The sequence below is a fragment of the Petromyzon marinus genome, chromosome 21 (genome assembly GCF_048934315.1).
Source record: "Petromyzon marinus isolate PM22_M1 ecotype Great Lakes invasive population chromosome 21, UKy_Petmar_22M1.pri1.0, whole genome shotgun sequence".
Lineage (NCBI taxonomy): Eukaryota > Metazoa > Chordata > Hyperoartia > Petromyzontiformes > Petromyzontidae > Petromyzon > Petromyzon marinus.
Window position 1 is genome coordinate 9,870,490 of NC_133687.1, and position 23,727 is coordinate 9,894,216.

The window sequence follows — 23,727 nt, forward strand, 5'->3', positions numbered from 1 at the left end:
GGGTGTGTGAGTGTGTACGTTAAGGCTTGGGGCTGGAGATTGGGTGTGGGTGTGAGGGTGTGTGAGTGTGTGCGTTAAGGCTGCGGGCTGGAGGTTGGGTGTAGGTGTGAGGGTGTGTGAGTGTGTGCGTTAAGGCTGGGGCTGGAGGTTGGGTGTGGGTGTGAGGGTGTGTGAGTGTGTGCGTTAAGGCTGGGGGCTGGAGGTTGGGTGTAGGTGTGAGGGTGTGTGAGTGTGTGCGTTAAGGCTGGGGCTGGAGGTTGGGTGTGGGTGTGAGGGTGTGTGAGTGTGTGCGTTAAGGCTGGGGCTGGATGTTGGGTGTGGGTGTGAGGGTGTGTGAGTGTGTGCGTTAAGGCTGGGGGCTGGAGGTTGGGTGTAGGTGTGAGGGTGTGTGAGTGTGTGCGTTAAGGCTGGGGGCTGGAGGTTGAGTGTGGGTGTGAGGGTGTGTGAGTGTGTGTGTTAAGGCTGGGGCTGGAGGTTGGGTGTAGGTGTGAGGGTGTGTGAGTGTGTGCGTTAAGGCTGGGGCTGGAGGTTGGGTGTGGGTGTGAGGGTGTGTGAGTGTGTGCGTTAAGGCTGGGGGCTGGAGGTTGGGTGTAGGTGTGAGGGTGTGTGAGTGTGTGCGTTAAGGCAGGGGCTGGAGGTTGGGTGTGGGTGTGAGGGTGTGTGAGTGTGTGCGTTAAGGCTGGGGGCTGGAGGTTGGGTGTAGGTGTGAGGGTGTGTGAGTGTGTGCGTTAAGGCTGGGGCTGGAGGTTGGGTGTAGGTGTGCGGTTGTCGGTGGGCGAGGCGGAAGTTTTCAACTGTGCACAAAATTCAATAAATTTTCTCCGTCCACGTTTCAAAACTCTGCGAGCCTCGTAACCCCCCCCCCCCCCCCAGGGTCAATTTGTGTGCAGGGAGAAGGGGTGGAGGGTCAAGGTAGGAGGCGTCTCCTGTAGAGTTCATAATCAGAGTTGAATTTTGGGGGTTAGTTCTCGTGAAGGATCTGGCCAAATGTCCGCCGTTCACATCACTCCAAACCCGACCCACCAGGCCCAGGCACAAAACACAAATTGTCACGTGGTGCCCAAGCGTTTAACGAGCCCCCAATTACAACTATCGAATTTAACTCGCGGTTAACTGTGGCGACATTGTTAGCAGCAGTTGGCCGAATCCACGCAACATTTTTCATTTTGTATGAATTATAATATCGGCTGAGAAAAGCCTACGCTTTCACGTCGTGTGTAGAGTTGATAATAATAATAATGCACAATTATTATGATGGCCTTTAGTCTCAGCACATTCGTCAATAAGGCTGTGGTCTTTAAAATAAGACGAATATAGCAGGCGACGTTTTGTGAAATATCCCTTCTTCATTGATTTGTATCTTTTAAAGCCACAGTGGAGTTTTTTTTGCACAATACACACAACTTCCTCAATGTGCCCCTTCACACGACTCTCTGTCCTCTAAACGCCTGGGCAAGTTCACCAGCATAGGTTCAAGGAAAGCCTGACTGCTGATGAGGCGCCGAATGTCAAAACCGGTCCTTAGTTGAGCTCGCGTTGGAGCAACGCGCTCCCCGAAGGACACGTGGCTGATAGGATGTGTCAAGAAATGCTTGTAAATTTTTTAAGCGATTTTAGTTCCCCCCCGGCATCGTTAGTTCAATGCGAGTAACGTTTGGACCAAGTTTCAACATCCTCTGTCTCATCGGCAGAAATCGGGGCTTGGGCCGAGCTCAAGCTGGGGGTGGGCCAGGCGGGACGCGTGAAGGAGGCGCATTGTCTGCTTGTTATTTTGGAAATACATTTTGCTGCAGGTCTCGGTTAACGGGTCTAGGGGTGGCGGTGTTGGTGGGGTGTGGGACGAGTGCTGAAATGGGGGTGTCACCGCCTGTGTGTGTGTGGTGCTAACCCCCCCCCCCCCCACTCCACTCGTGTGCCGTGCCGGCCTTCATAGGTCCTGCTCCTCGCTAACAGCACTTGCCCCAACAGTATGTGAAAGGCTATACGCGGGATCTTTGCCTTTGTGCGCACAAGGATTAATGGAAATGGGGACGGGGTGGGAGGGCAAGTTATGTGCCTCCCTGTGTGCGTGTGTGGTCAACTCGGCCTCAAATGAGTACCTGGTGCGGTGTGTAATCATCGCCACTGGGGAGACAAAGGCGGCCAGGCGTGGTGCTGGCCACCCACCCTCTCGTATGCCGTGCCGGCCTCCATAGGTGCTCGCGAACACCACTTGCCCCTACAATCCGTTAACGCTATACGGGGGATCTTATTCTCTTTCTTGAGGAGCGGTGGCGCAGCGATTAGCGCTGCACTGCGCTACGAACCCGGCCCACCCGAGTTCGATTCTCAGCTCACGGCCAACAATCGGTGGCGGATATTCGCGCCGGTCCTGGGGCCTCTACTCATGTCAACTCAACCACGTGTGTGTGTGTGTGTACCTGGCGTGCTGTGCATTTAAACAAACAAACACAACATTTTTTTGGCCACACGTTGTGCCGTGCCGTGCCCGGCCCTTCACGGGCACTGCTCGCCAACAGCACTTGACCCAACAGTCTGATGAAAGCTATACGGGGGATCTTTGTCTTTAGGGGGGAGGGCAGAGGGGGGTTGTGCGGAGTGTGGGTGTTTATGAGAGAGGGGGGGTGAGACACGGTGGGGTGAGACACGGTGGGGTGAGACACGGGGGGGGGGAGTTACGGGGGGGTGGGTGAGACACGGGGGGGGTGAGACACGGGGGAGACACGGGGGGGGGGTGACACGGGGGGGGTGAGACACGGGGGGGGGTGAGACGGGGGGGGGGGAGACACGGGGAGGGGAGGGGGGGGAGACACGTGGGTGGGGGTGGGGGAGGGCCCACACAGGTGGCCTCGCACTCCGTGGTGGTCAGCGAAGGCGCTGTGCTCGGGACGGCCGTGTGGATGAAAGGCCCCCGGGGCTCGCGTGGACGCTGCTGGGGGTCACAGAGTGTCAGGCGCTGCGTATTTTGACAGAGCTCCCCCCACCTCCCCCACCCCCACACAGCCCCATTGTGCCCTGGCCCCTCTATGCGGCGTGCGCGCGCGCGTGCGTGCGTGCGCGTGTGTGGCTATAGACGCGCCTCTATGCAAGGAGCCCGTTTGATTCCGATAGGCGCAGACCGCGCACGCCCCGCATCTCTTTTCACAAACAATGCCCACAAACCCACGATGGGAGTGCAAAGTGTAGTGGAGGGGGCAGTGTAGTGGAAGCGCTCGCGTCTAAGCAGTAAGAAGGGCCTGGGTTCGACTCCGAGTTCGTGTGTCCTCCCCCGATTCTGCAGTGCGAGTGAGTGAGTGTGCAGTTTGTATGTTCTCCCCCAAGTTCTGCATCGGTCACCTCCGGGTTCTCAACTTTTCCTTCCTTGGCTACACAAACACACACATAAGACGCGGTGTAGCTCGTATTGGTGAGAGAGTGCGCTGTTGTGAGCTGTAGCGTGGTGGGTTATTGGGCGAGTGGCTAGCTGAGTGGCTGGCTGAGTGAGTGAGTGGCTAGGTGGGTGGGCGAGTGGCTGCCTGAGTGAGTGGGTGGCTGAGTGGGTGAGTGGCCGGGTGAGTGAGTGAGTGAGTGGCTGGGTGAGTGAGTGAGTGGCTGGGTGAGTTTCCTGCCATGACCTGTGGTGACGTGCAGTGTGTTTCGAGATGGACACGATCCATCTGGCTTGTGTGATAATTACGAATACCAAAGCACATTCTTGTTTTTTTTTAACAACACGCAAATACCATTCGAAAAAAACCAGCACAACAGCAACAACAACCGCCATTCGCCACTAAGTGGCGGTGATGCCACCACGGCGCTTGTGCCAGGCTAGGTGCACGGCAAGCAACCTCCATGATTGGCACGGCATGGGGGAGGCCTTCGTAAGAGGTGCTGTGAATTACTGATCACCATACAACTAAACTAGTCAACTTTTTATTTTATTCTACCAGTTAAGGTCCGCTGAGCTATACAGCTGTTTTTCAGAAGCGACCTCGCCACAATTGATAGCTCAACGAAGTGGCTCATCACGTGGACATTCACGGCAGAAGCCGAATACGCCACGGAAATGGTCTTGTGAGCTCGATACGCAGGGCGAGGAATATGAGGCTGAGACGACGGGGAGAGGAGCGCGTGGATCAGGGAGCGTTACTCGGGTTAGCGGCGTCGTCCAATCCTCGTAGGGTCAAGAATAAGTGAGTGGGACTCGGAATAAGAAGTATGTATGCTGGAGGAGGAATCCGATGAGCTATGAAGCTCTTTTTTTTTCTCCCACAGATGTCCGGTAGGGGGCACGGGGTCAGTACGTTACAACGAAAAACAATGCAAAAAAAAACACGATAGGAGTTCAAAGTATTGGAAAGGTAAACGAACGAAAGATGACCGATGGTCATGTGTGAATGTTGAACTTATAACACCGTTATAAAGAGGAACGCACGCGCCGTTATAACGCGGTTTTTTAAGCGGTCGACGAGGAACTACTTTCTCGAGCTGCGCGGCGGAGCGCTACAGCGATATGGTGCGCGGAATTATACAGTACCCTCCCTCGGTTATTCTTCCAGCCATAGCCCCACGTGGTGTTCGTCGTCCTCGTCGGAGTCATTGGTCCTGGATCGTATCTCGCCAAACTTCATCGCTACATTACTTATGGGGAAATTGTCGTTTTCGCGTAACGCTGCAATTTCCAGGAACGCATCATCATCTACTTACTACCGCGTTAAACGAGGACTGTCTGTATTGCCCACGAACAGCAGCAACAACTGGAGGCACAGCGTGTGGGCGTGATAGGTGGGGAGCAGTGGTGTAGCGGTTAGCGCGCTGCGCTACGAACGATTCCCGCTCGCGGCCAACACCGGTGACGATTGTCTGAACCGGTTCTGGGCCTCCCCTAGGTCGACTCGGCCTCAAATTAGTACCTGGTGCGGTGCGTAAAAACACCGCCAACAGGAAGACAAAGGCGGCCGGGCGTGATGCTGGCCACCCACCCCCTCGTGTGCCGTTCCGGCCTTCGTAGGTGCTCGCTAACAGCACTTGCCCCTACAGTCTGTTAAGGCTATACGGGGGATCTTTTTTTTCTGTTACTTTTCCTTGTAAGGTTTCAGTAAAAAAAAAACACACAAGCACTTTCCATGCTATTACGTGAAATTATTGAAACGCACAATTGCAAGCTTGTTTGTATGTATGCCCGAAGGACGCGTGTGTGTTTTTACCTGTGTGGCAGGTATTGTGAGTGTGTCTGTCTTGATTTGAAGCTTTCGTGACTGCAGGAATCAATACTCTCTGGTTCTTTCGGTAAAGTCACGTGGGTAGAAAAAAATAGAATGAAATAAAACACGACGTTTCGGTCGCAACACAAGCGTCCGTCTTCAGGTGTGAAGACGGACGCTACGAACCCCAACGACCCGAGTTCGATTGCGGCTCGCGGCAAAACATCACTGATGAATATATGAATTGGTCCCGGGCCTCCCCTAGGTCGGCTTGGCCTCAAGCTTGAGTACCTGGTGCGGTGTGTAAATAAAACATCGCCACTTGGGAGACAAAGGCGGTCGGGCATAGTGCTGACCACCCACCCCCTCGTGTGCCGTTCCGGCCTTCACAGGTGCTCGCTAACAGCACTTGCCCCAACAGTCTGTTCAGGCTATACGGGAGAAATCTTTGTCTTTGTGTTTCACATGCTCATCGGGGTGCTAATCAGTGTAGGTGTGTGTGATGAGCATTTCTCTTTTGCGTGCGCCAGCATTGCATAACGTGTAATTATTTCACAGTACTTGGACAAATAGACATATATATAAAAACAGGTACTCATTCCATCTTGCCCAATGCCATGCCACTGTTATCTCTGAAATGCTTGGCTCGGTATTTACAGATCCCACGCTAAGTTAGTGCTCCACCCTCTCACCCACTCATCGCAGGATTGGAAGAGAGCGAGCGAGAGAGAGAAGTAAAAACAAATCCATTCTTCCACCATTACTCCAGTTACTCGGTATGCGGCGTGTGGTGGTGACGCGGTTCGAATCCAGCGGGCCGCTCTGGTTAATAATCGGGATTGTTCAACGATAACCGGTAAACCGCGAACCGTTTTTGTTTTTTTTACCGGTTTCCGTAAGTCAGGGACATGGCTGAACCGAGTTTATTTCTTTTCCAGTTGCCAAGTCAGCGAGTGAGTGCGCCGACTGTCACTCTGCGCCAAATGTACAATCCGCACGGTGAGCTACGCCACGGGGTCGTCACTTCGCTCCTCCTCCTCTGTTCAAAGGCAAAGTTGCAGCGCTGCAACTTCTCGCTCGCTCGCTCGCTAGCTCACGGCACTGCTGGTGGAAGGTGCCTCCCATCCACTGGCGGTGGCTCGAGAAGGCGCTTGGTCTACTCTTACACACTGACCGGGCGTCTCTTGGAAGCTGTAGACATGTATATACCCCGGTAACCGCTTTTAGAAATGCAGTGACTGTATAGTTGGAGTCCACGTGTTCCCTCTGTCTTTTCCCGTGGTGGTCCCAGCGTGGATTATTCTCAAGGGTTCCCCTTCCCCCCCCCCTCTCCAGATTGAGAATCAACAACGCACGCCGCTTAGATTATTCTGCTGCCACGATGATTACATCCCCACGTGCTGATGATGATGACGACGACGACGATATCAGCCACTTCGACGATGAGCTATCGTCACGCGTGGCCAAGTGCGCCTCTGGTGGACCCCCCCCACCAACTAATAGCTCGGTGCGCTTTACCCAGTAAATAATACACGTGCTCGTTGAAGAGCGTCGCTGTGCTGATGACACGCAGGGTGAAAGCGGTCCAGAGGTTTTTTTTCTCGCTCGAACAAATGCTGCCGGGTAAAAAAAAAAATTGGTACGGGAAGGCCGACAGGTAGCTAGCTGTGCCTCTTTTTTTTGCACGGTGGCATCCGTGCAGAGAGGCACGGATCGGAGCTGCTGTGCTTAGATTTGCCTTAGCACGACGACGCTCCCGTCACGGAGAAATGCGAGCCGTGAGCACGCGTGTCCACGAGCTGCTGCTCACAGCATGCGTCCCCCAAGAAGGCCAGCGCAGCAGCCCGCTCTGTAATGTGGAATTGTCACTCGGGGTGTGGTGATGATGATGGGTCCAAAAGCCCCGGCGGTTTAATCGATACGAGGCTCACCAACTGGACTGGTTTGCTCCTGAGGTGTGTTGTTGCGTGGATGAGTGGCGCGCGCGCGTGTGTGTGTCCACGTGTGTGCACGCGTGTGTGTGCACGTGTGTGTACGCGTGTGTGTGTACCTGTGTGTGTGCGCGTGTGTGTGTGTATGTACGCGTGTGTGTGTTCGCGCGCATGTGTACGCGTGTGTGTGTGTACCTGTGTGTGTGCGCGTGTGTGTGTGTACGCGTGTGTGTGTGCGCGTGTGTGTGTACGTGTGTGCGCGCGCGCGTGTGTGTGTGTGTGTACGCATGCGTGCGTATTGCGTGTCCCCCTTATCCAGATCTATAGTTTTTTTTTTTACGCAGCGGCTTTTTATTTTAACTATACTTTTGAGGGCCACACTGGCACACACAAAAACGGTTTTTGTGCGACGTCCGCGTCTGAATGCGCGGAGCAGTCTTTTGAGGCAGCGCTGAATGAGTTTTGCCTAAGAGCTTTGTGTGTGGAGGGAGGGGGGGAGTTCACTACAAAGGGTTTATATATAGAGAGAGTGGGAGAGCGAGGGAGGGAGAGGGTGAGTGAGAGGAGAGACGCACACTGGGAGAGAGAGAGAGGCAGAGAGAGGAGAGACGCACACACTGGGAGAGAGAGACAGAGAGAGATAAGAGGAGAGACGCACACTGGGAGAGAGAGAGGCAGAGAGCAAAGAGACGCACACTGGGAGAGAGAGACAGAGAGAGATAAGAGGAGAGACGCACACACTGGAAGAGAGAGAGAGAGGCAGAGAGACGCACACACTGGGGGAGAGAGAGAGAGACAGGCATGGAGAGAGAGATGGGCAGGGCCAGCAGAGAGGGTTAGGGGAGTGATGGAAAAAGAAACAGAGAGAGATGGGGGAGCGGGGAGGGATTGTGTGCATGTTGGACTTTTTTCGCACCGTACGTAGCCAACCGTGCTAATCGGAGGTGCGGGGGAAGGACAACAAGCTATGTGTGTATGTGTGTGTATGTTTGTATGTGAGATGAGAGATACAGCTGAGACGGAGATAGAGAGAGATGATGGAGATGTGGACAAGAGATGGAGATGGCATTCAATGAGATTTGCAGGCAGGATCGATATCGGTTATTAATTCGCTTTCTGATCGTTAATGGGGTTTTTATGTTTATTAGGCATTGCATTTGAGCTTATACAATAATGCATTTCATTTTTATAACGTTATTTCCCACGATCAAAAATAATAGATCACCACGTTTCGACAAAATAATCGTCCTCACCTGAGGATGATCGTGTGGCGATCGAAACGTCGTGAAATATTATTTTGTTCTACCTACGTGACTTTACCGAAAGAACCACAGAGTATGGATTCCTGCAGTCACGAAAGCTTCAAATCAAGATTGAACACACTAAACAAAACCTAACTATTACATGAAAACAAAAATACAATGGCATGTGCATAAAACATACGGGCAGCATGATAGAGAGCATGCAAGTGACGGAATATACAAGGTGGGTGAGTAGAGGAGGGATTTACAGCCAGATTGCAAGACCCCTTTTTTGAACGTATGATGTTTTTTTGTTAATTGAAATTTGAAAGCTGGGAGATGGACTGGGCGTATCTGATCTCAGTGGGCGGTGTGTTCCATAGCCGAGGGCCAACTGAGAAGAAGGCACCCTTATCACCCATGGAACGGAAGTTTGGTGGGAGGCACAACTAGTTTATGGGTGTCGCCCCCCCCCCTTGAACTACTTGGGACCCCCGGGATTTTGCTTGGGTTTCTTGGGCCTGTAGCGAGGGGTGGTGGTGGTGGTGGGGGGGGGGTAAAATATGGGGCGCGGTGAGAGGGAGCGAGCGAGCGAGACGGGAGTGTCAGGGGGAGTGTGAGAGCGGCGAATGGGAGTGCCATTGAGAGAGGGAGCGCCAGGGAAAGAGTGGGACTAATTGTGGAGGGAGAGAGAGGGGGGGGGGGGGGTGCAGAGAACGATCGAATTTAAAGAAGATGGAGTTTTTTGGGTGAGAAAAAACAAATATCAGAGCTCCGTTCCGGTCGATTGTGGGGGCTGTTGTGACCATACTTCACCTCGCTGGTCAGTGGAGGTTGATGAAGGTGGTAGTTAGGGGTGCCGCGGTTGCGAGATGTTAACTCCCTCGCCTGGTATACAGAAGTTCGTGGTTTCGATCCCGACCCTGACGATGCCTGCTGCTGCTGTATATTTGGAGTTTGCGTGTCTCTCTCTCTCATCATCATCATCATGGTAAGCTAGGAGATGTTAACTACCTCGCCTGGTGTGCAGGGGGTCGTGGGTTCCATGCCGACCCTGACGATGCCTGCTGCTGTATATTTGGAGTTTGCGGTGTCTCTCTCTCTCTCCCCGTGATCGCGTGGATTTTTATCCGGGTCTTCCGGTTTTTCCCTCCACATTTAGAATCAACATCACCACGCGTTTAGAGTATTTGGCTGCTAATACATTTTCACTCGATAAGCCACTTCGTTGAAGCTATCGTTTGTGGCCAGGTCGCTTCTGAAAAAGAGCTACATCGCTCGGTGAGCCTTGCCTGGTAGCATAAATAGTTTGGTTGAGTTACCGCGACACATTCTAATGATAGGACTCGCCACTGATGTTAGCCGTGGTGGCCGGGGAATCGAACCCAGGGGGTCAGGTTCGTAGCGTTAGTGTGCTAACTACGGCACCACCGCTCCCACCGACGTACTCTGTAAATGAGTACACAAATGAGGTGATGATGCTGCTGCGTTGGCAGTGATGCGCAAACACAAACAACAACAACAACAACTCAACAACAATAATACAAGGTGTTTTGGGGGAGGGGGTTAGATCGCGTAAGCCTACGTGTTAAAATCAACAACAATAGTCTGTTAAAGGCTACACGGGGGATCTTTGTACTTGTAGATTTGAAGTTTTCGTGACTGCAAGGATCCACATTCGTTGGTTCTTACTGGTAAAGTAACGTAGGTGAAAAAATTAAATAAATTAAATCACACCTGATGATGATTGCTTGTGTTGCTATCGAAGCGTCGTGATTTAATTTATTTAAAAAAACTTTTACCTACGTGACTTTACCGAAAGAACCAAAGAATATGGATCTTTGTATTTGTGTGTGTGGGGGAACGATAGAGTAGCGGTTAGCGCGCTGTGCTACGAACCCAGCTACGAACCCAGCTCTCCGCGTCTCCCCCTAGGGCGACTCAGCTTCAAGCATCGCCACTGGGGAGACAAAGGCGGTCGGGCGTGGTGCCTGGCCACCCACCCACACACCCTCGTGTGCCGTGCCGGCATTTCTCGTCGGGTTGCCACTCGCCAACAGCAATTTGCCCCAACAGTCTGCGAAGGCTACAAGGGAAGATCTTTGTCTTGCCTTTGTCACCGCGCGCACGTGCGCGCGCACGCACGCGTGTGTGTGTGTCGTGTGTGCGTGTCGTGTGTGCGCGCGCGTTGTTTGTATAGAATCCTGGCAGGGTGAGGTTGGTGTCCACGTGTTATGTAACGTATACGTGCTGCTGGGGAGAGCGCGGGGAGGAGACGCGGAGAGAGAGAGAGAGCCTTGTGAAAGGGAACGCGTTCACGAGAGGGGGAGAGAGTGAACGAGTGAACGAGAGAGTGAACGAACGAGTGAATGAACGAGTGGACGAGCGAGTGAACGAACGAGTGGACGAGCGAGTGAATGATTGAGTGAACGAGAGAGTGAACGAGCGAGTGAACGAGCGCGTGAACGAGCGCGTGAACGAGAGAGTGAACGGGCGCATGAACGAGAGCGTGAACGAGAGCGTGAACGAGAGAGTGAACGAGTGAGTGAACGAGTGAGTGAACGAGCGAGAGGGTGGCATAATGGGACGGGGGTTCACAACTTTTCCGGGACACGTGAGCCAACGTGCAGTCGAACTTCATCTGCTTGGTAACTTGCTGGCGTCAGGACAAATAACCACATTAAGACCTCGACACAGTCGTCAATAACACTGTGGCTTTTAATTCGGGGGGGGGGGGGGGGATACATACAGTGAGGGAAAAAAGTATTTGATCCCCTGCTGATTTTGTACGTTTGCCCACTGACAAAGAAATGTTCAGTCTATAATTTTAATGGGAGGTTTATTTGAACGGTGAGAGACAGAATAACAACAACAAAATCCAGAAAAACGCATGTACATTTTTTTTATAAATTGATTTGCATTTTAATGAGGGAAATAAGTATTTGACCCCTCTGCAAAACATGACCTAGTACTTGGCGGCAAAACCCTTGTTGGCAATCACAGAGGTCAGACGTTTTTTTGTAGTTGGCTACCAGGTATGCACACATCTCAGGAGGGATTTTGTCCCACTCCTCTTTGCAGATCTTCTCCAAGTCACTAAGGTTTCGAGGCTGACGTTTGGCAACTCGAACCTTCAGCTCCCTCCACAGATTTTCTATGTGATTAAAGTCTGGAGACTGGCTAGGCCACTCCAGGACCTTAATGTGCTTCTTCTTGAGCCACTCCTTTGTTGCCTTGGCCGTGTGTTTTGGGTCATTGTCATGCTGGAATACCCATCCACGACCCATTTTCAATGCCCTGGCTGAGGGAAGGAGGTTCTCACCCAAGATTTGACTGTACATGGCCCCGTCCACCGTCCGTTTGATGCGGTGAAGTTGTCCTGCCCTCTTAGCAGAAAAACACCCCCAAAGCATAATGTTTCCTCCTCCATGTTTGACGGTGGGGATGGTGTTCTTGGGGTCATAGGCAGCATTCCTCCTCCAAACACGGCGAGTTTAGTTGATGCCAAAGAGCTCCATTTTGGTTTCATCTGACCACAACACTTTCACCCAGTTGTCCTCTGAATCATTCAGATGTTCATTGGCAAACTTCAGACGGGCACGTATATGTGCTTTCTTGAGCTTGGGGACCTTGTGGGTGCTGCAGGATTTCAGTCCTTCACGGCGTAGTGTGTTACCAATTGTTTTCTTGGTGACTGGTCCCAGCTGCCTTGAGATCATTGACAAGATCCTCCCGTGTCTGGGCTGATTCCTCACCGTTCTCATGATCATTGCAACTCCACGAGGTGAGATCTTGCATGGATCCCCAGGCCGAGGGAGATTGACAGTTCTTTTGTGTTTCTTCCATTTGCAAATAATCGCACCAACTGTTGTCACCTTCTCACCAAGCTGCTTGGCAATGGTTTTGCAGCCCATTCCAGCCTTGTGTAGGTCTACAATCTTGTCCCTGACATCCTTGGAGAGCTCTTTGGTCTTGGCCATGGTGGAGAGTTTAGAATCTGATTGATTGATTGCTTCTGTGGACAGGTGTCTTTTATACAGGTAACAAGCTGAGATTAGGGGCACTCCCTTTAAGAGTGTGCTCCTAATCTCAGCTCGTTACCTGTATAAAAGAAACCTGGGAGACAGAAATCTTTCTGATTGAGAGGGGGTCAAATACTTATTTCCCTCATTAAAATGCAAATCAATTTATAACATTTTTGACATGGGTTTTTCTGGATTTTTTTGTTGTTATTCTGTCTCTCACTGTTCAAATTAACCTACCATTAAAATTATAGACTGATCATATCTTTTTCAGTGGACAAACGTACAAAATCAGCAGGGGATCAAATACTTTTTTCCCTCACTGTATATACATAGAATACGGCGACGTTCCGAGCAATGGCCCTTCTTCATCGCACATAAATAGAGAGGCCGTAGAGTTTAGTTGTGCAAGAGGCTTGAGGTCTGTCCACAGCAAGGGAGAAACGAAGCAGAGAGATGGGAGTGAGAATCATCTTGATTTGAAGCTTTCGTGACTGCAAGGAATCCATACTCTTTGGTTCTTTCGGTAAAGTCACGTAGGTAGAAAAAAATAATAGATCACACGACGTTTCGATCGCCACACAAGCAATCGTCCTCAGGTGGGAGAGAGACGGTTGCTTGTGTGTCTATGTGTGTGTGTCTCTCTCTGTGTCTCTGTGTGTGTGTCTCTCTCTCTCTGCTGCTGGTGTCTGTCTGTGTGTCTCCGTGTCTGTGTTTTGTCCCTCTCAAATATATAAATCTTTGGAAGAACGTAATCAAGCAGGTAGGGTGTTTACTGTTGTGTTAGCCGACTTTCTGTGTTGTATTGCATTACATTTCTCAGTTTGCCAGGTTTGTTTTCTCATTCATTCTTACCTGATGACGGTTGCTTGTGTTGCAATCGAAACGTCGTATTCTATTATCTAATTTATTTTCTTTCTACGTGACTTTACCGAAAGAACCAAACAAGTAGAGAATCATCGTATTAATAATAACATACCTGCTCCTTCTCAATCCACTGCCGGATTAACGCCTCCCAATGCCTTGTCTGACCATACTTCACCCCGGCGGTCAGCGGGGATTATAGAGGGAGAGGGACTCTGGGCTGGCTTGCTGGATTTTACGCCGCCGCCACTGATGTCAGCCGTGAGCGGGACTCGGAAACTCGGGCCACCGGGTTCATAGCCGCCGTGCGATAACCACCGGGCCACTGGCGCGCACCACAAGTGAGACGAGATGTGCATAGATGGGATACAGGAAGGTAGATAGATAGATAGAGATTACAGAATGAATGGTGAATGAGGGAGGGGATAGCGCATACATTTTAAACTAAACTATACGCTCAACTATTTTTCATTCTATTTTACCAGGTAAGGGCCCACTGAGCTATGTGGCTTTTTTTTTCAGAAGCGACCTGGCCATCACAAATGATAGCTCAACGAGAAGTGGCTTATCGTGTGGAAAGCCAAATACGGTGACTCTAAAAAGCGTGACGCGGAGTCGAATTGTGGAGGGGAAAAACCGGAGGAGCCCGGAGAAAAATCCACGCGACTACGGGGAGAGAGAGAGAGAGACACGCAAACTCCAAATATACAACAGCAGGGATCGTCAGGGTCGGGATCTAACCCACGAATTCATGTATACCAGGCGAGGTAGTTAACATATCCTAGCCACCGTGATGATGATGATGGAGAGACACGCAAACTCCAAAAATACAGCAGCAGGCATCGTCAGGGTCGGGATCTAACCCACGAACTCCTGTATACCAGGCGAGGCAGTTAACATCTCCTAGCCACCGTGATGATGATAGAGAGACACGCAAACTCCAAATATACAGCAGCAGGCATCGTCAGGGTCGGGATCTAACCCACGAACTCCTGTATACCAGGCGAGGCAGTTAACATCTCGTCACCACGGCGCCCCGAGAAGCGGTGAAGGGAGGAGAGATGGCAGCGAGATGGGTGAGAGGAGGAGGGGGAGACGTGGATTGGAGAGGGGTAAGTGGAGGGAAGGAGAGGAGTGAGTCATGGAGGTGAGGGCATTGGCAGTCACGGAGAAATGGATGACATTTACATGGAGGCAGGGGACGAGCAAACGAGTGGCGTGTAGATGCAGGTTAGAGAATTGCAAGGACGAGAGACAGAGACAGCGGGACAGGGAGGGCGATTAGCACGGTTGGCTACGTACGGTGCGAAAGAAGTTCAACATGCAGACAAGACCAAGGAGTGTAGCCTCCTCGTCATCGTGTTACAATCCCTCGCCCACGGTGGAGAGGGTGATAGAGAGAGGAGGACAGAGAGAGAGAGAGAGTGGTGAGAGGTGAAAGAGAGGGATAGAGAGATGGAGGGGGGGGGATAAAGGGGGTACAGAGAGAGAGTGGCAGGGAGAGTGGGGGGAGAGGTACACAGAGAGAGGCAGGGAGAGTGGCAGGGAGAGGTACACAGAGAGAGTGGCAGGGAGGGAGGGGGGAGAGGTACACAGAGAGAGAGTGGCAGGGAGAGAGGGGGGAGAGGTACACAAGAGAGAGAGAGTGGCAGGGAGAGTGGTAGGGAGAGGTACACAGAGAGAGAGAGAGAGTGGCAGGGAGGGAGGGGGAAGAGGTACACAAGAGATAGAGTGGCAGGGAGGAGTGGTAGGGAGAGGTACACACAGAGAGAGAGTGGCAGGGATAGAGGGGAAGAGGTACACAGAGAGAGAGTGGCAGGGAGAGAGGGGGGAGAGGTACACAGAGAGAGAGAGAGAGTGGCAGGGAGAGTGGTAGGGAGAGGTACACACAGAGAGAGTGGCAGGGAGGGAGGGAGGAGAGGTACACAGAGAGAGAGAGAATGGCAGGGAGAATGGCAGGGAGAGGTACAGAGAGAGAGAGAGTGGCAGGGAGAAAGGGGAAGAGGTACAGAGAGAGAGAGTGGCAGGGAGAGAGTGGCAGGGAGAGAGGGGGGAGAGGTACACAGAGAGAGAGAGAGAGAGTGGCAGGGAGAGGTACAGAGAGAGAGAGAGTGGTAGGGAGATGTACAGAGAGAGAGAGTGGCAGGGAGAGAGTGGCAGGGAGAGAGAGAGGCAGGGATAGAGGGGAAGAGGTACACAGAGAGAGAGTGGCAGGGAGAGAGGGGGGAGAGGTACACAGAGAGAGAGAGAGTGGCAGGGAGAGTGGTAGGGAGAGGTACACACAGAGAGAGTGGCAGGGAGGGAGGAGAGGTACACACAGAGAGAATGGCAGGGAGAATGGCAGGGAGAGGTACAGAGAGAGAGTGGCAGGGAGAAAGGGGAATAGGTACATAGAGAGAGAGAGTGGCAGGGAGAGAGTGGCAGGGAGAGAGGGGGGAGAGGTACAGAGAGAGAGAGAGAGTGGCAGGGAGAGGTACAGAGAGAGAGAGTGGTAGGGAGATGAACAGAGAGAGAGAGAGTGGCAGGGAGAGAGTGGCAGGGAGAGAGAGGCAGGGAGAGAGGCAGGGAGAGGTACAGAGAGAGAGAGTGGCAGGGAGAGAGTGGCAGGGAGAGAGGGATGCGAGAGAGCGCGCTGGAGAGATGGAGGGACGAGAAATGCAAGAAAGGTGGAGGGCGCGGTGAGAGGTGGGGGGGGGGGACAGACAGAGGGGAGGGTAGAGGGAGGGAGATGGGTTCGCCATGTGTGCTGGCTGCGTGCTCGCAGAGGCAGTACAGAGGAGTTATTGTGTGTGCCGCAAGTGCTGTCATGCTTTTCCGTCTGCCTGTGTGTGTGCGCGCGGGGGGGGGGGTTAAACCAAACTTAACTGTTGATCGGTCGCTATGGCTATGCGTGGCTGTGGTGTGCGTGATTTACAGAATAGCATTGTAGTGGCGCTTCGCGCACGCCTTTCATCCATATGCATGCCTGTGTGTCAAGTGTAAAACTGTGTGAGTCGGCGTGCGTGTGTTAGCGCGTCTCTTACCATTGTTGTATTGGGCGTGGTAGTGGGTGGAGCGGTGGGCGTAGTGGTTAGGGCGCTCGCTAACAGGACTTGCCCCTCTCCCTACCCCTACCCCCAACAGTCTGTGAAGGTAAAGTCACGTAGAAAGGAAACAATAAAATAATACAAATATAAAACAATAATATTGTTTTATATTTTTAATATTGTTTTATATTTTTGTTATTGTATTGTTTCCCTTCTACGTGACTTTACCGAAAGAACCAAGAATATGAATGCCTGCAGTCACGAAAGCTTTAAATCAAAAAGTCTGTGAAGGCTTTACGGGGGTGTGATCTTTTGTCTTTGTTATGAACCTGGGCTGTGACTCTATCGATACCGAGCTCGATTCCCGATCACGGGGGAGACAAAGGCGGCCGGACGTGGTGCTGGCCACCCACCCCTTCGTGTGCCGTGCCGGCCTTCATAGATGCTACTCGCTAACAGCACTTGCCCCAATAGTCTGTGGCAGGCTACACGGGGGATCTTTGCCTTTGTGTGTGTGTATGGGGAGCGGCGGTGTTGCGGCTAGCGCTACGCTGCGCTACGAACCCGGCGACCCGAGTTCGATTCCCGCTCACGGCCAACGCCAGTGTGACGCTTATCTGAACCGGTCGTGGGCCTCCCCTAGGTCGACTCAGCCTCAAATGAGTAACCTGGTGCGGTGTGTGGTAAACATCGCCACTGGGGTGAGGCAAAGGCGGCCGGGCGTGGTGCTGGCCACCCACCCCCTCGTTGTGCCCGTGCCGGCCTTCATAGGTGCTCCTCGCTAGCAGCACTTGCCCCAATATCCACACGGAGGACCTTTTTGTCTTGGTCGTGGTTAGCGCGCACCGCGCTACGAACCTGGCGAAACCCGACCTCGATTCCCGGCCGCACCTAGCATCAGTGGGCAATATCTAGACCACCGGCCCTGCGTCTCCCGTAGGTTGACTCAGCCTTAAAATAAACGGTTCTGGGCACCCCACCAAATCCCCTCCGCTCCCCCGCTCCTCTTCACCAAAACCACACGGACCGGCGTGGTGAAGTATGGCCATACAACCCCGGCGACCGACGAGGCCATCGTCCGGCAGTGGATGAACGAAGCGGTGTCACATCGCTCCGGGTTCCCCGTCGGCTTTGCCATCATCGTCGTCGTTGTGCGAGACGTTAGTGAGGTTGGCCGGTGAGTTCGGCTTCGAGAAACGCGACCGCGAGTGTACGCGGCAGTGAACGTTGACGTCTCTCTCCGCCTCGTGTCGTGCCGTGACGAAAACAACGGGGATCACGAGAGAACTCGCCCGCTGCCGGCAACGAGACACTCTATGGGATGGATCCCCCACTACCGCCACTACCACCAACTACCACCAACTACCATGACTACCACCACTATCACTACCATCACTACCACCAACTACCATCACTACCACCAACTACCATCACTATCACCACTACCATCACTATCACCACTACCACCACTACCGCCACTACCACCACTACCACCACTACCGCCACTACCACCACTACCACCACTACCACCAACTACCATCACTATCACCAACTACCATCACTATCACCACTACCACCACTACCACCACTATCACCACTACCACCAACTACCATCAAAATCACCACTACCACCACTGTCACCACTACCACCACTACCGCCACTACCACCACTACCGCCACTACCACCACGACCACCAACTACCATCACTATCACCACTACCACCAACTACCATCACTATCACCACTACCACCAACTACCACCACTATCACCACTACCACCACTACCGCCACTACCACCACTACCGCCACTACCACCAACTACCATTACTACTACCACCACTACCACCACTATCACCACTATCACCACTATCACCAACTACCACCACTACCGCCACTACCACCACTACCACCACCACTACTACCAACTACCATCACTATCACCACCACCACTATCACCACCACCACCAACTACCATCATTATCACCACTACCACCACTACCACCAACTACCATCACTATCACCACTACCACCACTACCACCAACTACCATCACTATCACCACTACCACCACTACCACCAACTACCATCACTATCACCACTATCACCACTACCATCACTATCACCAACTACCACCACTACCACCACTATCACCACTATCACCACTATCACCAACTACCACCACTATCACCACTACCACCACTATCACCACTATCATCACTACCACCACTACCACCAACTACCATCACTATCACCAACTACCATCACTATCACCAACTACCACCACTATCACCACTATCACCACTACCACCAACTACCACCACTATCACCACTATCACCAACTACCATCACTACCACCACTACCACCAACTACCACCACTATCACCACTATCACCACTATCACCAACTACCATCACTATCACCACTACCACCAACTACCATCACTATCACCACTACCACCACTATCACCACTACCACCACTACCATCACTACCACCAACTACCATCACTACCACTACTACCACCACTACCATCACTATCACCAACTACCATCACTATCACCAACTACCACCACTATCACCAACACCACCAACTACCATCACTATCACACTACTACCACCACCACCATCACCACCACCACCAACTACCACCAACTACCATCACTACCACCACTACCACCACTACCATCACTATCACCAACTACCATCACTATCACCAACTACCACCACTATCACCACCACCACCACCAACTACCATCACTATCACCACTACCACCACTATAACCACTACCATCACTATCACCACTACCACCACTATCACCACTACCACCACTACCACCACCACCATCATCAACAGCAGCAGCAGCAACTAGGGTAGATAAAATAGATACTGCTTTGTTGGGGCAGATGGGTGGTGTGGCTGGGTGGTGTGGGTGGTTTGGGTTGGTGGTGTGGCTGGGTGGTGTGTGTGGTGTGTGTGGTGTGGCTAGGTGGTGTGGGTGGGGTGGTGTGTGTGATGTGGGGCGGTGTGTGTGATGTGGGGCGGTGTGTGTGGTGTGGGGCGGTGTGTGTGGTGTGGCTGGGTGGTGTGGCTGGGGTGGTGTGTGTGATGTGGGGCGGTGTGTGTGGTGTGGCTGGGTGGTGTGGCTGATTGGTGTGTGTGGTGTGGGGCGGTGTGTGTGGTGTGGTTGAGTGGTGTGGCTGGGTGGTGTGTGTGGTGTGGCTGAGTGGTGTGGGTGGGGTGGCTGAGTGGTGTGGCTGGGTGGTGTGTGTGGTGTGGGGCGGTGTGTGTGGTGTGGCTGGGTGGTGTGGGTGGTTTCGTAGTGCAACGACAGTGGTGGCATTGTCAGGCACCGCTACAGGAGGAATGCAGAGAAATTCTAGCGAGCGCGCGCGGGGCATGAGAGTCGCGCAGAGTGAGAGGGCGAGCGGATGTCGACCGCGGCGTGTGGGGTCGCACGCGCGTGTCTGTGTGTGTCTGTGTTTGTGTCTGTGTGTGTGTGTTTGCGTGTGTGTTTGTGTCTGTGTGTGTCTGTGTTTGTGTCTGTGTGTGTCTGTGTGTCTGTGTGTGTGTTTGTGTCTGTGTCTGTGTGTGTGTGTCTGTGTGTGTGTCTGTGTGTTTGTGTCTGTGTGTGTGTGTCTGTGTTTGTGTCTGTGTGTGTGTCTGCTGGGGAGACAAAGGCGGCCGGGCGTGGTGCTGGCCTCCCACCCCCTCGTGTACCGTTCCGGTCATTATAGGTGCTCGCTAACAGCACTTGCCCCTACAGACTGTACGGGCTATACGGGGGATCTTTGTCTTTGTGTGGCACACAAGAGACACCTTCACATTCTATTTGACCAGGTGAGAGGCGAACGAAATGTGTGTACACACCCGCGCACGCACTGCATATATAAAAATCTAAAATTAAAAGGCACAGCCGTGAAATTGCTCGCTCGTGCAACTGCTGGCATAATGAAATGCGTTTATGCTGAGGGAATCCGATAAGCTATAAAGCTCTTTTTCACAGATGTCCAGTAGTTTTTGTTGTTGTTGTATTTTTGTATTTATTAGTGATATTTTATATGGTTCAAACTTTATTTGAAGCTTTCGTGACTGTAGGAATTACTCTTTGGTTCTTTCGGTAAAGTCAGGTAGAAAATAAAATTTATTAAATAATAGAATACGACGTTTCGATTGCAAAACAAGCAACCGTCATCAGGTACGAATGAATGAGAAAAAACAAACCTAGTAAACTTAGAAATATAATGCAATACAACACAGAGAGTCGGCTTACACAACAGTAAACACCCCACCTGGTTGATTACGTTCTTCCAAAGATTGCTAAATTTGAGAGAGAGAGAGAGACAAAACACAGACACGGAGACACACAGACAGACAGACAGACACACAAGCAGAGAGAGACACACAACATAGACACACAGAGAGAGACACACGCATAGACACAGAGAGAGACACACAACATAGACACACAGAGAGAGACACACGCATAGACACACAGAGAGAGACACACGCATAGACACACAGAGAGAGACACACACAGAGACACAGAGAGAGACACACACCTAGACACACAATGCGTGTCTCTCTCTAAAATGTTTCAATCTTTGTAAGAACGTAATCAAGCAGGTGGGGTGTTGACTGTTGTTTTAGCCGACTCTCTGTGTTGTATTGCATTATAATTTTTAAGTTTGCCAGGTTTGTTTTCTCATTCGTTTTTACCTGATGACGGTTGCTTGTGTTGCAATCGAAACGTCGTATTCTGTCATTTAATTAATTTTATTTCTACGTGACTTTACCGAAATAACCAAATAGTGTATTTTATATATTTTTTGCTATATTTGCTCGTAATTTTTCTTGTTATAATAATATTTTGTTATAATTTTATTTTATTATTTTTTAATGTGTTTTTTTGTTTGTCATATTTGTTTTGCTGACCCACCCATACCGGACATCTGTGGGAAAATGAAAGAGCTTCATAGAGCGTCGGATCCCTCCCGCAGTCGAAATATTCTGATTCCGACTCTCTCTCGTACGCCTTTTGGCGTCTGCTGGTCCAACACCAGTGGAGACTAGGCTCTAAGAAAAGCCGTCTCGGGTGTGGAGCAATCAAATTCAAGGACAGTGCCAATATTATTATTATCAGAGTTGTCTTTTTTGTTTGCATTTTGACTGCTTGTGTTGTGGTTATTGCAGACATGATGCCTTGAATAAAGGTGTCAGTTTTTTTTGTGCCAGTTAAAAGGAGTAAAACCTATTACTATCTCTCACGTTGGCCAGCCGCTTTGGAAGAGCTGGGAAGTACGGTCACGTTACCTCCACCGCACGTGACCTGGCGTCCGTCAATTTCATTATTATTATCATACCGGGGTTAGAACTCCTCTAAGAGATACCAGGATGAGAGTCTCATTTGCAAGAGTGACCTTGAGTCTGCTTGGTCGGGGCGATGATTCCCGCTGTTTGTCTTCGTCCCGATCGAGTACAGTTACTGCAAGTCCTCGTTTAACGCGCTAGTAAGAGATGCGTTCCTGAAAAGTGCCCCGTTAAGCGAAAACAATTTCCCCATTGGGGGCCGTCCATAAATGACGTCACGCACCTAGGGGGAGGAGGAGGGGGGGTTAGACATTTGTGACGATGTGTGACGAGGGGAGGGGGGGGGTTGAGAAATGTGACGTCACATCGAAATGCGCAACTTTAAATAAATATAGACAACACGTTCTACTTAATTAAATAGACTTTTTAATAAATGTTTTCTCCTGCAACATCAGAGTGCGGCGCCACATTAAATACGCACTACAATGACAATAGTTTAAAGCGATTTGAAGCATGTTTTATTTTCAAAATAGAAATATGGTTTTGGGGGGGCGGGGGGCACAGCTTTGTGACGTCATATTTGAGGGGGGGGGGCTGACTTTTTGTGATGCCGTGTGACGAGGGGGGGGGGAGGGGGTAAAAAAAATCGTCCAAAATCGCGTGACGTCATTTATGGACGGCCCCTTAAGCAGCGTAACGATAACGTTTGGCGAGATAACGACGCACTAAGGACTACGCACACCACACTGTGAGATGGCGGGACAAATAAGTGAGGGCATTCTCCGCCGCGTCACCGCATCCTTCCGCGTGCCGTATCACTCCGCTCAGCCATGCGGCTCGAGAAAGTAGTTCGTCGTCGGCCGCTCAGAAACCGCGTTGCAACGCGTTGAAGCGAGCGCGCGTTGCAGTTTAACACCGCCGCTCGTTAAGCGAGGACTCCCCGTTTTTAACAAGCTGCATCGCTGCCTGCACGACTGGCTGGGCGGACTTCAAGACGCTTGCTCGCGTCGCTGTTTTCCCACTGATTTAATCGAGACGCCCACCTCCTGGGTTGCAAATCGGTCACCCAACCCGCCATCTGAGGCAGCTACCTTCCCTCTCGCCCCACGTGGTTTTTTCTTCTTCTTCTTCTTCTTCCCAGAGCTCAAACAATTATGAATTTTACGAGTATTCAGATCGTCGTGGGAAAATAATCTACATTTGGCTTTTGCGCCATTCTTAAAGTGCAAGGTTCTCGCGAAGGGACGGGTTGTTGTGTGGCCTGCAGTCGTTTTGCAATCGGGGGTTGGTGGGGGGGGGCGTGCTGCTAAGTGGCTTTATCCAATTAACAACATTGGCAATTACATTTTTTTCAATTCATACTCGGGCCGTGAGGGCAGCAGACATGGCCAACTCTTTATCGAATAACGTCGTATAAAAGTGGTGTGTGTGTGTATATATATGGGGGGGGGGGTGATTAACACAGCCACCCGTAATCACAGTATTAACCAGGGCGGCCGCGAGTGGCGACCGCATCGCCACCGGCTCGGCCGCGCCACTGCCCACACTGCCGGCACGACGGAGCGGCGTGGCGGTGGCGACTACGATGTCGGGGCCTCTGGGTTGAACTAAAGCACCGTTTGAGCACTGGGTGTGGTGTGGCTTTGGCTGGCACAGCCGCTTGACGCGTGGTTGTGGCACGGTGTGGCGTGGTTGTGGCGTGGTTGTGGCGTGGTTGTGGCGTGGTTGTGGCACGGTGTGGCGTGGTTGTGGCGTGGTTGTGGCGCGGTAGTGGTGCGGTTGTTGCGTGGCCGTGGTGCGGTGTGCTGTGGTTGTGGCGTTGTTGTTGCGCGGTTGTGGCACGGTGTGACGTGGTTGTTGCGCGGTTGTGGCGTGGTCGTGGCGCGGTTTGGAGCGACCTCCGGGCGGGTGAAGCCTCCGTTGTGATTCGTGATTGGCCGCCAGTAATTGCAGTCGTGAAGCGCTTTTTCGTGCTCAATTGGCGACCTAGGCTCCTGAAAATTATTTGGTGGTGCTGCAGGGTTTGCAGCGATGCACAAGCACAATTCATAATAATAATCATTTTGTTTTAAAACAACATTCGTCAATATTTCATGTGCAAAACGAACCTGCCGGAACATCTGTGAAAAAGAGCTTGATAGCTCATCTGATTTAT

At 51.8% G+C, this 23,727-nt stretch overlaps 1 protein-coding gene and 1 long non-coding RNA gene across 3 annotated transcripts in view; one reads left to right on the plus strand and one right to left on the minus strand.

The window, feature by feature from the left end:
* The window catches only part of LOC116944419 (uncharacterized), a 177,028-nt gene that overhangs the window by 37,284 nt on the left and 116,017 nt on the right, over nucleotides 1-23,727 (plus strand). The gene's annotated exons all lie outside the window — the stretch shown is intronic.
* Nucleotides 12,682-15,005, minus strand: LOC142925566 (uncharacterized). The gene is made up of 3 exons (XR_012942528.1): nucleotides 14,544-15,005; nucleotides 13,357-13,566; nucleotides 12,682-12,800 (listed from the first exon to the last, which is right to left on the minus strand). It is a non-coding gene; the product is annotated as an uncharacterized LOC142925566 (long non-coding RNA).